The sequence below is a fragment of the Etheostoma cragini genome, chromosome 15 (genome assembly GCF_013103735.1).
Source record: "Etheostoma cragini isolate CJK2018 chromosome 15, CSU_Ecrag_1.0, whole genome shotgun sequence".
In the NCBI taxonomy this organism is placed as follows: domain Eukaryota; kingdom Metazoa; phylum Chordata; class Actinopteri; order Perciformes; family Percidae; genus Etheostoma; species Etheostoma cragini.
Genome location: NC_048421.1, coordinates 12,723,796 through 12,738,646, shown reverse-complemented (window position 1 = coordinate 12,738,646; position 14,851 = coordinate 12,723,796).

Here is a 14,851-nt window from a genome sequence, read left to right as displayed (position 1 = left end):
TATATATATATATATATATATATATATATATATATATATATATATATATATATATATATATACACACATACATACAAACTGCATATACACACTGTACGTATATACTGTATATGTATGTATAGACAAACACACATATATGAATACATACACACGTATATATAAATACACACACACAGTACAGAAGTATTTTAGGTAGGTTGCCTTTTCATTGTTTTTTCTTTTTCATCAAGAGTTCATGTCTAATAATTAATGGAAGAGGACATTGTATAGAAGATTTGCTTGTGCTGACATGTCCAAGAGGAACTGCGTCATGTCTTATGTAATTTAGTAGAGGTATAAACCGGCTTGTTTGATGTTCAGAATAGCGTCCAGAGGGACGTTACATGTTCTTGTGAAACACAGCAAGACTGACTAATTGCTGATTATAGTGTTTGCAAGGATGGAATACAGTCTGCTACGTTTGGCAGCTGCTAATTGATAGATTCACGATCATTACCCCTAGTGATTATTATTTTTACAAAAATAGGGACATGAGCAGTGGTGTTTTTATATCAAATCAATTGGTTGGACACAATTTCTAAAGATGGGCTACATACCAATAAAACAAGAATACTCTGTATCTCACTCTGTTAATATGTCAACAAACTGCATAGCTCCACAAAACAGGTGCACAGTGATGTGAAGATGCACATTGCAATGTTTGACAGGGGCTCTCTGAAACGTTCAGGCTGCCGTTGTCTACTCCGAACACGGGAGAGTGCAGTCTGAAGCAGCAAGGCAGGGGCAGAATGTAAAATAAAAATCCTACCACAAATTACAGGCAATTTTGGAAGATGTTGTATGCATAGAAGATAATAAATCGTATATGATAATAATCTTGAATTAATAAAAAAAATATAAAATAAACAATATTATAAATAAAATGCATTTATTTCTGTTGACAAGAGGTGTGCCCTCCTGCCCCTAATGACCAGTTGCCACTGGACATGAGGCTTGTACAACACAACCAACTGGACAGAGGAATGTGTTAGATTGCAACATAAGGCACACATCAAGTTTACTGCTGCAGTCTGGCTCATCTGGTCAAAGAAAGACACATTCTAAACAATGCACCATTGCAATAAGTATCAATAAAACCTTCCTGATGGTACAGCAAATTCCCTCCAGCTCGGCAGATAAAAAGGATTTACAGCAACTTTTAACTCACATCACACCCTTAACCAAACTGGCCATTCACTTTAGTCATTGCTGAGTATGATGATAATCAGTAAGCCTGCAGCTAACTTGTAGGCATTGCTTTTTTTACTACATAAAAAAACAGAAATTAATCAAGTAGCTTCTAGTAAACTAAACCAGTCAGAATCTGCTTTACTGTGAAATGATAAAAATACTCCTGAACCTCTGTTTGCAGAGAGGAGGGATGATCAATAACAATCAAGACTCTGATTAGACGAAAGGGCCTATCTTGTTTGGATTGCCTCACATCCGATCTTTACAAGTAGTCAGGCCTGTGAGTTACCAATGTTTGGACAAATAAAATCAGACGTGTTGACTCTCAGTTAGTAGAATGAAGTCTCTCTGCGTTTGCTGAAGAAAGCTTTTGTCATCTAAACCTACTCGCTCACAGCGGAAATGCTTTTTTAGTATTTAGTGTGCTTTTTCTTGGTGTTGAGGTGCAGTCATTTTTAAATCTATCACATACCAAGATAGAGAGTGGTGGGTAAAACTGTAGGTATCTCACATGTTCACCTGTCCTCTATGCAGCAGCAGGGTATGAGGATCAGTTCATCCCTGGCTGCTGAGCAAGGAATTTTCTCCAAAACCAGAGCAACTTAAAAGATGGTGTCAGATCAGCCGAGAGCTGCAGATGAGAAATGAAAGAAGGAGGGAGAGATGGAGAGGGAGGATTGGAGGAGAGACAGAAAGAGACAGAGTAAGGTGGGAAGTTAATATCCCCCACACGACATATCCCGAATATCATCCAAGTGAAATAACAGCGGACCCATCAATTCAAATATGCACAATTACTGCAAGTGTTGAACTGCTTGATATTTTAAACATGTCACAGGCATTTTCTGCTTGAACCTAAGACTGTGGTAGAAGTCTGAATAACCAACTGCTGTCTTGTGAAAGGATCAGCCTGATAATCTTTGTAATATTAAAACGCATTCGTTATTCTGTGTAGTGGCGCAGGAGGATGTGGCCTTAAACAGTCTGAGTAAGTGAAACCCATTTCAAATAAAAAAAACTCCTTGCAGTTGTTCCTAATGTATGAAAAATGTTTTGAAATCATATCATATATATATATATATATATATATATATATATATATATATAAATAATATTGTTTAGATGATTATTGTTTTCATAAATAATGTTGATTGTTCGCACCTGACTTTTGTGATTTGTATTCTGTGAAGAAGCAACTATTGCTGAGTTTTAACAACTATCTACTCTACTAATATCTCACAAGATATTTGACACTGACAACAGTGACCTACAGATATGAACAATAACCTGCTGATTCGCAGTAATTTTCTTCCATATTTCTCAACATTGTGCTTCTAGCTTTCACTTCTTTGGATATTTATACTTTTCTGTGATATTTGTTTGCAGAACTGTTAGATCAAGCCCAAAGTGAGAACTGCTTTAGGTGTGCATGCTTGTAACAATACTTTTTGGTACACATGATGAGGATGTCAGTATTACAGAGGATTAGGTAACTAACACAGCCACAAGAAGTTTAGGATTAGAGCTCATGAAGTATATTGTTGAGTTAACACTTTCTGCAGAAAGAGCTTACTTTGCAAGAAACATCTCAGAACAGGCCTATAGTTTGGGTTAAATTGAACACAGGAGAAAAGGCAAATGGGGTGCCGTGTCGCTCCATATTCTCTGAGAAGCACTTGCACAATACAACCAAGAACAATTTACAACAATCTTTTAATTTAAGAGCATATGCGTTCACAAGTTTTTACCTCCTAAGGAAGAACAACAACATTTACGTCCATCAATATTTCCAGGACTCGACAGGCGCTGCCAGTGTCACAAACCTCACCAATACTGATGATGCACACAGCGTAACCCAGTCCTGACTCGCTGCTCAGACGTTAAGATGGCAAATTAAGAATAATGGCCCCATGTCAGCACCAGATATAAATATCAATCATCTGATGAGAAACAATGCAGTTGAGGGAAACTGAAAGGGTTTTGCTTCTGCACAGCACCTGATAACTCTCTTCAAACATATCTCGTCCTTCACCAGAACGTCAGAGTAAACCGGTTTCACAGAGAAAAGAATTCAATGATTACATTTTTGCCTTCAGCCACAGAAACTCAACACTCAGGAGGATGACATGAACCAAGGTCATTGTATTTACATTGCAAAGGATGGCTCCTCGGATCTGTTTGCTTGTTGTTGTTTTTCCTCCAAGCTCCCTGTGAAGAAATATGAAGTGTGAAACATGGAAGGGAAAGGAATGCCGGAGAAGGATCAGTCGGACAACCATCGCTGTGGTGGGCTGAAATCTATTGCAATGACGTTCCCAAGGATCAAAAGCAATGAGCTGGCTGTTTAATAAACTGCAAGCTTTCACTGCAGTATGTTTTTAACTATGATTCATTACTGTCACTGGATCTTCTATGAAAATGAAGGAGGCGCATGAGGAGGCTACTGGATTCCGGCCACGTTAAATTGCCTCTTCAATACATATACTTTTAGTGGGGTTCATTTTCTTTATGTTTTCGTTCCTCTTCCCTTTATTTTACCCCCAATTAAAAATGCATGAAAATAAGAGTTTCAGATCATCATAAGTTGCTACAGGGTTTTCAAGTTGGCATACTGAAGGCACAGTTTAATATTTTATTCATTAATGTGTTTCCTCACATCACAATTATGGAGGTAGACTCCATAATAACAGCTTGCCTCAAAGTCACGGCTGACATTTCTTAGTTTGTGAGAAGCTCACTGCAGTGGATGTTCTCCAGTTTTTGAGGGCTTTATCTCATCTCTTTGAGCAACAGCTAAATGAACTTTTTAGCACACTCTGACTCCATAGAGAAGATAAAAGCTGTCATTGTCATGAGCTTCAGAAAATGGAGGGCCCAAGTGCAGAGACCAGAGGCAGGATAGAGCTTGAATATTTAATAAGGAAAATCCCAGCAAAAGGTGTCCATCAAAAACAGCAGGAGTAAAAAAAGAAATCCCAAAACTAAGTACAAAACAAAACAGGAATCCCAGGAACTACTAAACAATGGGGACAAAACGGGAAGACTGACCACACAGATACTCCTAACAGAAATAATGACCTGACAACAGACAAGGGAATCCCAGAGACTCAATTCAAGAGGTAGTGAGCAAACAAGGGACATGTGATACAACAGGTGAAACACATCAGGGCGGGGCAGAACAATCAGACAATCTGGGAAAACACAAGACAGGAAATAAAACTAGACAGAACTGGACTACTACAAAATAAAACAAGAAACATCAACAGAACCTCAAAACCCACAGAAACTCAACCTCAAAACCAGAAGAGTTATGTTGTGGTCAGAATTCTGTAGAATGAGAGGCACTGCATTACTTATCGCCAGGGATGAAATCTTTCCACAACCATAATTTTTAATAGTCCGATCTCCAAGAGGAAATTCTGTTGCATGTCATCTATTGAGTATATGAAAATGTTTCTTTTACACAGAACCATGTATCATTTAACTATGCATTTTCCTCTTCGGATCTACAGTGTGTGTCAAGATTGTCTTGCTATTACAAAGGGGAAATTGCAGCTGTTGTTTTGAATTTCAAATGCAGGAATTAAAAAGCAAAGGCACTGATTATCGCTGAAGAAATGCTGTTCGGAAGGCCAGCCAGAGACTTTTGGGAATTGGACAACAGAGCCTTATACAAACACTCACACACATGCACGCACTCACACACACACACACACACACACACACACACGCACACACACACACATGCATACACACATGCACACATACACACAGACACACACATTTAACAGGGCTCTGGTTTAGGGTGTTGCTCTGGTTATAGCCAACGCTTTGCTGACTCTGCTGTTGGTCCGTTTCTGTGGGCACTGGAAATATCTTAAAAGTCTCACTTTTAGGATGGTGACCAAAATGTGCTGTGTACTAAAGTGCTCATATTATTCAGATTGGACAATCTATAATTCATTCTGCTAGGGTTTATTTATATTCTCATTGCTGAAAGTCTGGGGAATGTGATAGGGCGTCTTCTTACTGGTAATTAGTGGAGCAGAGAGGATGGCTTTTTTAACTTGTTATGAACATTACACAAAGGACATTTTGGTACATGGAAGGGCTCTTTGTTTCTCTATTTGTCCACATTAAACCAAGAAACAGAAATCACCAGTGATTGTTATGTAAATTACAGCCGTTTTAAATGTATCTTTCTGTCAGCCGCATCGCTCTGATCTAAGTATAAACCCAAAGTAAAGATGAACCCCCTTCGAACTCTATTAAGGTACAAATTCACTCCCCTCTAGCACATTATGTTTATGATGCACATGTGTGAGTGGAGACACAGCATTTACATCAGGGTAATTACTAAATGCAGATGATTTTGTGTTTTAGTGTTACATTACCATTGAATGAACTAGTTTTTTTTTAAATCCTAAACCTCATTTGTGCCGTAGCCAAGTAGCCTATCATCAAATGTTCATAGCGGTTTACATAATACTGTAACTGCAGAAAAAAATAACACTTATGTGGATCTTGGTGCCTCCACAGGCTCAAGTGTCATCCACTCGGATTCTCTGTGTTGTAAAGGGGTAAAAAGAAAAATAATAAAAACCACATGATGAAGTGTTACTTTCAGAGATTTGACAGGTAATAAAGAATCCCAGACCAGGCTTAACAAATACATTAGGCCATTTTCCTAAGTCCAGAGACAAATTAGTGCAGTTGAAGAATATTCATTCATAAATAAATGATGGTGAAACAGCTTATGGCTGCATCTGGCTTTATATCCGTATTAGCTGCTGTGCACATGAAACCATGAATCATGATAAAGAGGATTCATGAGCAGTGAGGCCTCTTTAAAATATGGTTCCTTCAAACCTTTTGTTCTTGTAGAAAATCAAACCATAAAGGGGCATGCAATGTTTCCTTTTCAATTGTCGTTAATCCGATAATATATATAATATACATGATACGATATATATATTTTTTACATTCACAACATCCTGGGTCAGGGTAAGAAATAGCAAACGGAATATTCTGATGCTGGAATAGTTTCATCTACTCTCTGTTTGTGAACTGCTTCACACTTGACAGGCCAGTTTACGTACTTCTGTGTTACCTTGACAGTTTTTGGCTCCGCTGTCGTCCTCATAATACAAGAGGTGGTCAAATAACTTCAATGGCTGGAAATTGCAAGATGGTGACTTCTGCTGCAGTTGAGTAGAGTTGATAGGTCCATCATTGCCGTTTACGGTCCACTGGGTCCATTTCTAAATTCATGTTGCCTTTTTAATACAGCAGGACTCATTGCTTTCAGATGTGACAGCTCTGGGCCGCTCTCAGAAGTTGTTTTACTCTTTTGCAACATTCAAAAAATGCCAACTTGTTTTCTTGACTGTTTAAAAGCTGTTTTTTCACATGAACTCAGGACAATGTCCCACAAATCAGGTCCGTCCAAAGTTGACCTTTCTTACGTGTGGCACACATGCGTAGATCGTTCGCCTTATCAGATGTGTGCTGCAGACCTGAACTTGACATTACCCAGAGTAGCTGTGTGTGAGACTGCAAATGTCCAAATCTGTTAGAGTCAACATTATACGGACATTACCGTCCCGGCACCCTAGTACAACGTCTGTGTAATGTCCAATTATGCCCATGTGTAAATAGAGCAGGTCATTGTCCGGAGAAGCAAGCGAGTGGGCGTGTTTCTGCAATGCGGCCGGCGCAAAACTGGAAGAAACCAAACATTGAAGAAAGAACAAAAAAATCTAAACCAAACAGAGTATATTCAGCAAGTGAGAACCAACTGATACGGACAATCTCTTGTTGTGCACTACATCTGTGAAAGGACATGGACATGGCGGGCAGGACATGACGCAGATTACACTGGCCGGTTTGTAATTTGGACACAAACACCCAAGTCTCTTTTCATCATTTAAATTTGTCTGATGATGTCTCTCCAGACATTTCCATTGCCCTCTTCATGTGGTTGACCCTTCATCTTCTCCCTAGGGTGTTTGTTTTCTTTGCTGCATGATAAGAATGTCATCGACACGCCCACTAGCTCGCTGTGAATTCTCCAGACAATGACCTGTTCTATTTAAACATGGGCTCAATCGGATATTACACAGACTTTGTACTTGGGAGCTGGTAGGTTAAAGTCTGTTTAATGTCTGTTCTCACATACAGCATGGTAAAGTCAAGAAAAATGTTTGCAGTAAATTTACTAAGCCCCAGAAAAGGTCCTTATACAATTGTATTTTAGTATCTTTCCCATGTTACAAAAGCCCCAAAAAAAGATGTCCAGTGTGTGTTTTGTTAAAAGATATCTCACAATCAAAGTCCCTTAGTATTATTTTATTATCATAGTTTGATTTATTCCAACAGGATAATCCATTCGGTATCAATGCTGCTTTTCAGGGAGTCCAGCTGCATCTGTCAAGGTTAGCAAGCACATACCCTGTTCTGACGAAATCGTTAAATCATATAAACTTTATGTTCTATTGGTATTCCATAAACGTAGACACAGTGTACATATATGCAAAGGAAGAACTTGGGTATTGACCTCATCACTGACAGGTTCAGGAATGTTTTATCCCACTTTGATGGAAATGCGGCCAAACATAGACTCACATTTCATCATATTAACTGAAAGCACAGTGAAGGTACTATCAGTAGAAATCTGCTGAGGTCATTACAACCTGTCTATTTCTGAACAACCGGAACAGATAATGGGATATTTAATCCACACTGCATGCTATTCATGTAAAAACGCTTTGGATCTACTGCCGTGCCGAGACAGTGATCCAAACTTTTGAGCTTAACAAAATAGACCAAACACTTGTACCACAATACTTAGTTTTTATTCTGCTGCGAGTTATGAAGCATTTGAGAGATTGTCATATTTTGATATATGCCAATGATTAAATATTTTACCAATATTTCTTTTAACAGAGGCACAGCACCCCTCTTTTAGTTTGGCCATGAGCAAGAAAAACTATGAAATGACTATTGAAAAAATGTGGATACACACACACACACTCTCCTTCTCGCTGATAGGGAGTATGAACATGAAAAAAGTATAAGCCTGTTTTCACAAGTGAAAAAAAATCAGTGCCACACCGTAACAGTATTGTTATTGGTTGTCCATGTGTGTGCGCATCTATATTAAAATCAACTCACCGTTTGGATGGCTCTGATCAAAATCAGGAAGAGTGACGATTTCTCTCACTGTTAATATTGGTGTATTTGCTTTGTCTGAAACACTAGATAAAAAAGAAAGGAAATGACAACAGGGAATAATGAAAATTCAATAAAGAAAACACGAAACAAAAAAGAAGAAACTAACTTTTAATAGTCCTGAACCAATGATGGGTCCACAGGTGCTTAGATCTGAGTCTGCAGGTACTGAGTACCATTCAGCAGTCCTGATGACAGGGGGGACATGATCTTCAGTCAAAAGACCACACACACACACACACACACACACACACACACACAGTCACACACACTACACATATGCAGCCACCCCACCTCCATCCTGCTCCCATAGTGCCTTGGATCACTGCTTATGTTGTCCAACACTGTTCCGCCTGGGAAAGATCTCAACTATCAATCTCCAAGCTGTCAGCCACACTGACCCACCGGACCCCGGACGAATCCTGCAACAGAAATCAAACAGCCCTCTTCTCTCTGTAGTGAAAGTCTGTTCTGTCTTGTCCTTCTTTGAACGTTACCCTGTGAAGGTTGATTGAGTGGTCTAGGGGAAAAAAGGATGTGAAAGTAAATGTGAAATGAAGCTCAGCAGCAGATTAAAGGCAACTAACTGGCTGCTACAAGGAGGAACACTGGAAATGAATGTTGATTGTGTGGCAGCAGATTTTAAGACAGATTTGGCGTTGGTACATTATTTCCCACTTTGTAATGAACAACAAAAGCAATCAACAATTGCCCTGCGATAGGTTGACAGAGTCTGCACAGTTGGCTGAACTTGAACACAACCCGCATTCCACTTCATGGATTAAAATTACTTACAGTGAAGAAGTTCACAGCTGCCATTATTCTTATCTTGTGTGAGACTCTATAGCTGTGAGGCCTAGACACTCCATAATCTGTTGTTACAGACAGGTTCATGTTGGTGACCTTTAGCTGTGCCAGCACATGCATATTATGCTTAGGGTCTTGCACTTTTCTCTGCTAGTACCTCTCTGTCTTTGTCTTCCCCTGGTTCTTCCCTTGAATTCCAACCGTTTTTTCCTGCCTTCTAAAATCAATTAGTATTGATTTTGCTGCACTCTCTGGGGTGGAGTCAAAAGAGGGGACAAAGGGGATAAAAACCACAGGCGAATTGCTGAAGTAACTCCACTGTACTGCGGGTTACTGATATTATCATGAAAGAGAAGCCAGATGCTGGTTCAACTCCATTTAAAAGCACTGGAGAATGAGAGTAACTGGCATCCTCTGCTTACCAGGAAATTTTAAATGATTCATGAGGTGGATCTCAGCAAAGAGTTGACTGCCTGTCCAGTTCTATGGCATAAACCAACATTGTTATACAGACAGAGGGATAACATTAACTCCTGTATTAGACTGAACTGTAAAAGCCAAACAGCTGTCTCTACTATGTGGAATGAATAAGAAGTTATTCTGGCCTCTAAAAGGTATTTTAGTGGAATGTAGCCTATCTACTTTAATGATAAGCTGAAAAACCAATTAGCTGATCAGAAGAAATGTAATGATGATTTTTTAGGTAGTTAAAAGTAACAGATACGTAGAACCACTGTACTTCAGTACAATTTTGAGGTGGTTGACTTTAAACTTCCAATTTTTCTCTTCAATAGGAAAATGCTAACATTTATCTGACAGTTAGTTAGTTACTGTTCAAAAATAAACTTCCAATCATATATGTATGGTATTATAAATCTCTGATATTAATTAACTCCGCATGATTAGAACTTTTACTTTTTATACATACTTTGATACTTGCATATTTCTAAAGTAAATGATTGGTTGTTAGTAAGTCCAGGAATGTGCTTTTTAAAGGGCAATGTGATGTGTTTTTATTTCCTGCCTGGTTAAAATAAATGTATCCATCTAATATGATTGTGTATTAAAAATATTACCCAACATTCAGTTTTCAACTTCACAATTTATATTTCTTCCCTGTCATTGCAGCCATAGGTGCAAAGGTATATTAGGCAGCCAGTAAAGGCTTCAAATTATAATCTTTCCCAGATTGCTCATATATCTCACAGCCTTGAGGTCTCACACAATACATAGTCTCCGCAACAGCTTGACAATAAGCTGCAGATATGTCTGCTCATACATGGGATAATGGGATAAAGGAGAATCTTTCTACTCTAAAAATAAAAAATACCTTTAAACGATGTCTCATGCTGCTAATGTACTGTACAACATGTGACAGCTGCAAGAATACAAATGCTTTTAAGGAGACACACTGCGGGCAGTATCGCAGATCTGAGTACTGAGCCCACTGCTGAGTGGTTACACTCATTACTGCCTCAATGTGAGGATCACAGGCTATTCTGACAATCAATCTTAAGCTGAGGAATAGTATCACCAAAAAGCTTTGTTTAACTTCAATGTTAATTTAACTTTTTTGTAATGCTGAATCAGTGAATCTCTATAAACCAATGAAATCTAAGAAATTCATGTTGCGTGGCGTCATGCTAAGGGACAATTTGTGTGAGAAAAGCTCCCTCTAGTGTAGGAACCAAAACACTCACACAAACAAACCATAATAACAAGACATCTAGACACGCTAGACCTTTAACAATTTTAATATGATTTTTCATTTTGTACTTGCATGGGTAAACCAACAAAGTATATACACATTTGTCCTTTTGGAAAAATAAAAAAACATTGAAAGTGCATACATGATAACAAAAGAGAAATAAATTAACATAGAAGACTTTGACAGTCTAATGAACTACTGGATGTCAAAACACTTAAACTCTTAAAACAAATGAAAAGTGAGGAGGCAAATGCTGGAACAGAGGCCCTCAAAACAGAACAAAGAGCCTCATGAACTTGGTAAAACAAGACATACAGTAAATGAAATCAATAAGTGGAAACAATCTTAAATGCAATGCACTGGATTTTATAAAATGCTTTATGAATGATTAAACATGAGTAAAAGTTAAAAAAGCACAATGTGCTAAGCATTTAGCACTATAGTGTTCTTTGTTAGCTTAAAAACATTAAAATGAGATTCATGACATTCATTCATTACACAGCTCCTTAGTTTCATCCAAAAAAATACAAACTATCCTTTACAATTAGTGTTGCTTAAGGCTTCTGAAAAGTTTCAGTATTACATGTTTGTAGTGTTTACATCTGAAAAAGCCTCATCCACTTGCTCATAGATAAAGTCCAAAAAACAATTTTACCCCAAACTCACAAAGTAAGTTACTTATATAGATTATTTTATTATTAAGGACAACATACGGTTGTATTGCTGTAGTACTACAGTATTTGCAGAATCTGAAGTCTGGCTCAAATGTTGTATTTTGGTATTTTACCGTCAATGGTAAAATTCTCACACAACAATGTTTCAAAAATGTCATTAATCAATGGTTTCACCTTAAAAAGAAAAAGGAAAAGGAAATGTGACACTCTGTTGACAACAACAAAACAGCTGTGTCAACAAAAACTCAATGCAGGAGTCTCTAATCTTAATCAACTTTTTACTATATGCATTTTAACAACTAGAGTGCTTTATGTCTCATATCCGCAAGTTATCAGGAACAGAAAACAGTGGTGCTGTGTCAAAGCATGTTTGGAAGTCATTTGTTTGCTATTAAACTTCCTGTTCCTGTTTCAAATACAAAAAATAATAGAAATCACATCCATCATTGCAATGATTAATGTTGCATAAATACTACAAAAAGTATTAACTGAATTTACAATTTAATGTATTTGTTCACACTGTAATATAAAATTACAAATTTACTTATCTTTCTTTTTTGCATTTAGCTATATAGAGATTTGAGTTGAGCCTTTATATTAGAGAGCGGCCACATCTTTGATGCAGCTGAGAACATTTCAACAGGAGTTCACAAACTGTTATCAAGGAATCAATGGAAGACTTTTTCACAACACATAGTACATACATACATGAGGCTATTTAGTAATCACAGAAATTATCGCTTTCCATAGTGTTGTCTCTGCTGGTGTACAACAGTTAATGTTAAACATCTTGTGAAAAAAAAGAAGAAAGAAAGTTTGGTAAGAGCACCCAGAGAGCACATATCAGCAGAATAAAATACTGAAAAAATATTTAAAATATATAAACATTAACTGTAAGAATGCTAAAAATAAATCAGATATTTTTAAGTATAATCCTTATAACTATACAGATGAAATAGTCTGTAATTTACAATTTCTAAATATTGGAATGGTGTGCAAATCAAGCAATGGAATATACCAGCCATGCTCTGCTCTCCATTTACACAACTGCAGACTCTTGCATAGTTAATGAAATACATGCATTAGCGGTTTCATGCAATACTACATTCCTTAATTATTCTCAATTCTGTACATTGACAACAAGTTAAAAAAACAGACATTAACTGTAGTGAAGAAAGCTAGAGAGAAAAATCAATTTTGTAAAGATGATTCATTTTCTTGCACATTTTAAATTGATTTTTGAAATATTTTTTAACAGGCATGTATTTGAATTAATTGGACATACATGTACTTCCAGAATGGAGTACAGTACTTGTCTGGTGTTTAAATGAACTTTGAGATCTTGAAGGTCAGCTAGGTTGCCTTTTTGGTCATTTAAACCGCAGATTTCTTATGTGAATGAGATGATTAATAGATTATTGCTCTACCACCAGGGCATAATGGACAGAAAACAAATAATGACTGAAAGTGACTTATAAAAAGGTTTCATGTTTGCCAGCAGGTTCCTGTAACATAATACAGGACCAAGGTGATACGGTTGACATTCAAATCAACATACTCCAGGATTTAGACTGTACAACACACCCAAGTTGCTACTGAATGAGTTTACTGCATGAACCATCATATCTCATCTAATCTTACATGTTGTTAACACAAATGTAGGCAATGTGGTGGCTATAAATACAATCTTTATGGATGAAGAATGATTGGAAAACAAGGGAAGAGGCTACAGGTTTCAGAGATAAGTTCATCTTTAAGTTCTGTACAGAAACATTACTCTTCTATAGAGTCTACAGTCATGCAGACATTGTCTACTGATGGTTTACAATGTCCAAAAAAACTCAAATAAAAAGTCAAAAGTTCTATAATGCACTGGGTTTTGGCTACATGAATGGCTTTGTAATCCAATAAACTACTTATTTAGCGAGTGGAGAAATTGACAAACAAGTAAGTGTTATGGCATTATCCAGCTCTAAAACGCACACTAGCCACTACAACTTAATTACAGACTTTAAAACACGCAAACAAGATGGTGAAAGCAAAAATGAAAATTGCCCTGATCCAAAGTGCCATGCACAGGTTCCTGATAGATTCTAACGTTAAATAGAAAAGAGCAGCTACAGGAATACCACCACATTTAAACAGCAGTATGTTCTTTATATTATTCCTTAGACAGTTTGAACACAGTATATTTTTTATAAAGGCAGGACATTAAAAGGGTTTCAAAAGGTTTTGGGAGACTAGGCTGCTGGCCAGCTATAGAGTGATAAATACGCTAGCAGTGTCAAAGGTTTTCAGCACATCAACTTCCCACTACTCCATAGTAACAGCTAAGGACACTTTCAGAGAAAGTCTATTAAGGGGAGAACTTCCACTCTGAAGTGGTTGCAGTTCCACTCTGGTTCCATATGAGAGCGCTCACGAGTTAAGTGCAGAATGAATTGAGGTTTGCAGAGCTATACCCCATTAAAATCCAATTTTCTGGGGATAACATTTTTTGTCCAGTAAATTGAAAGTTGCATTCGAAAAAGGAGGCAAAGAAAATACACAGTGCTGGGTGTTTGATTTTTTTTAAAGTTGCTTTTGTGTTCTAATTTGGTTGCCGTTCCACCAGAGGTCCACTGGGGGTGTTCGCGGGTCAGCGCAAAATCAATGGGAGTCTATGGAGCTAGACGGCTAAATGTGTCTCTTTTTGTCGACCGTTGTTGAGAAATCTCCGATCTGATTGTAGATTTTGCAAGTTCAACATGGATTATTAGTTAAATGAACAAGTACTAATGTCCTTTCAATTTAAAAAGCCTTTTAAAATGTCAATGACGTCATACACATTGTACGGTCAGAGTCTGAGTCACTTCCTTTTTCTCTTGAGGCATCAACAACACAGTTGACAGGTTAGGCTCTCCCTGTCAATACACGTGCAAGAAAGAGTTTTGGTTTGCTAATGTTTTCCAGAGCAAGCCAAAATATTCTCTCTCACACACGCATGCACGCGCATTGTAATCACTCCTTCACTGATCAATCAGCAGTCATTAGCAGAATTCTAGCATCTTATGGGCAACACTGACAACCTGTAAGGAACTGAAAGGACATAAGTACTCGTTCATTCAACTTTCAACCTATAATCCATGTTGAACTTGCAAAAACTACAATCAAATCTGAGATTTCACAACAGCAACCAACAAAAAGAGACAAATTGAGACGT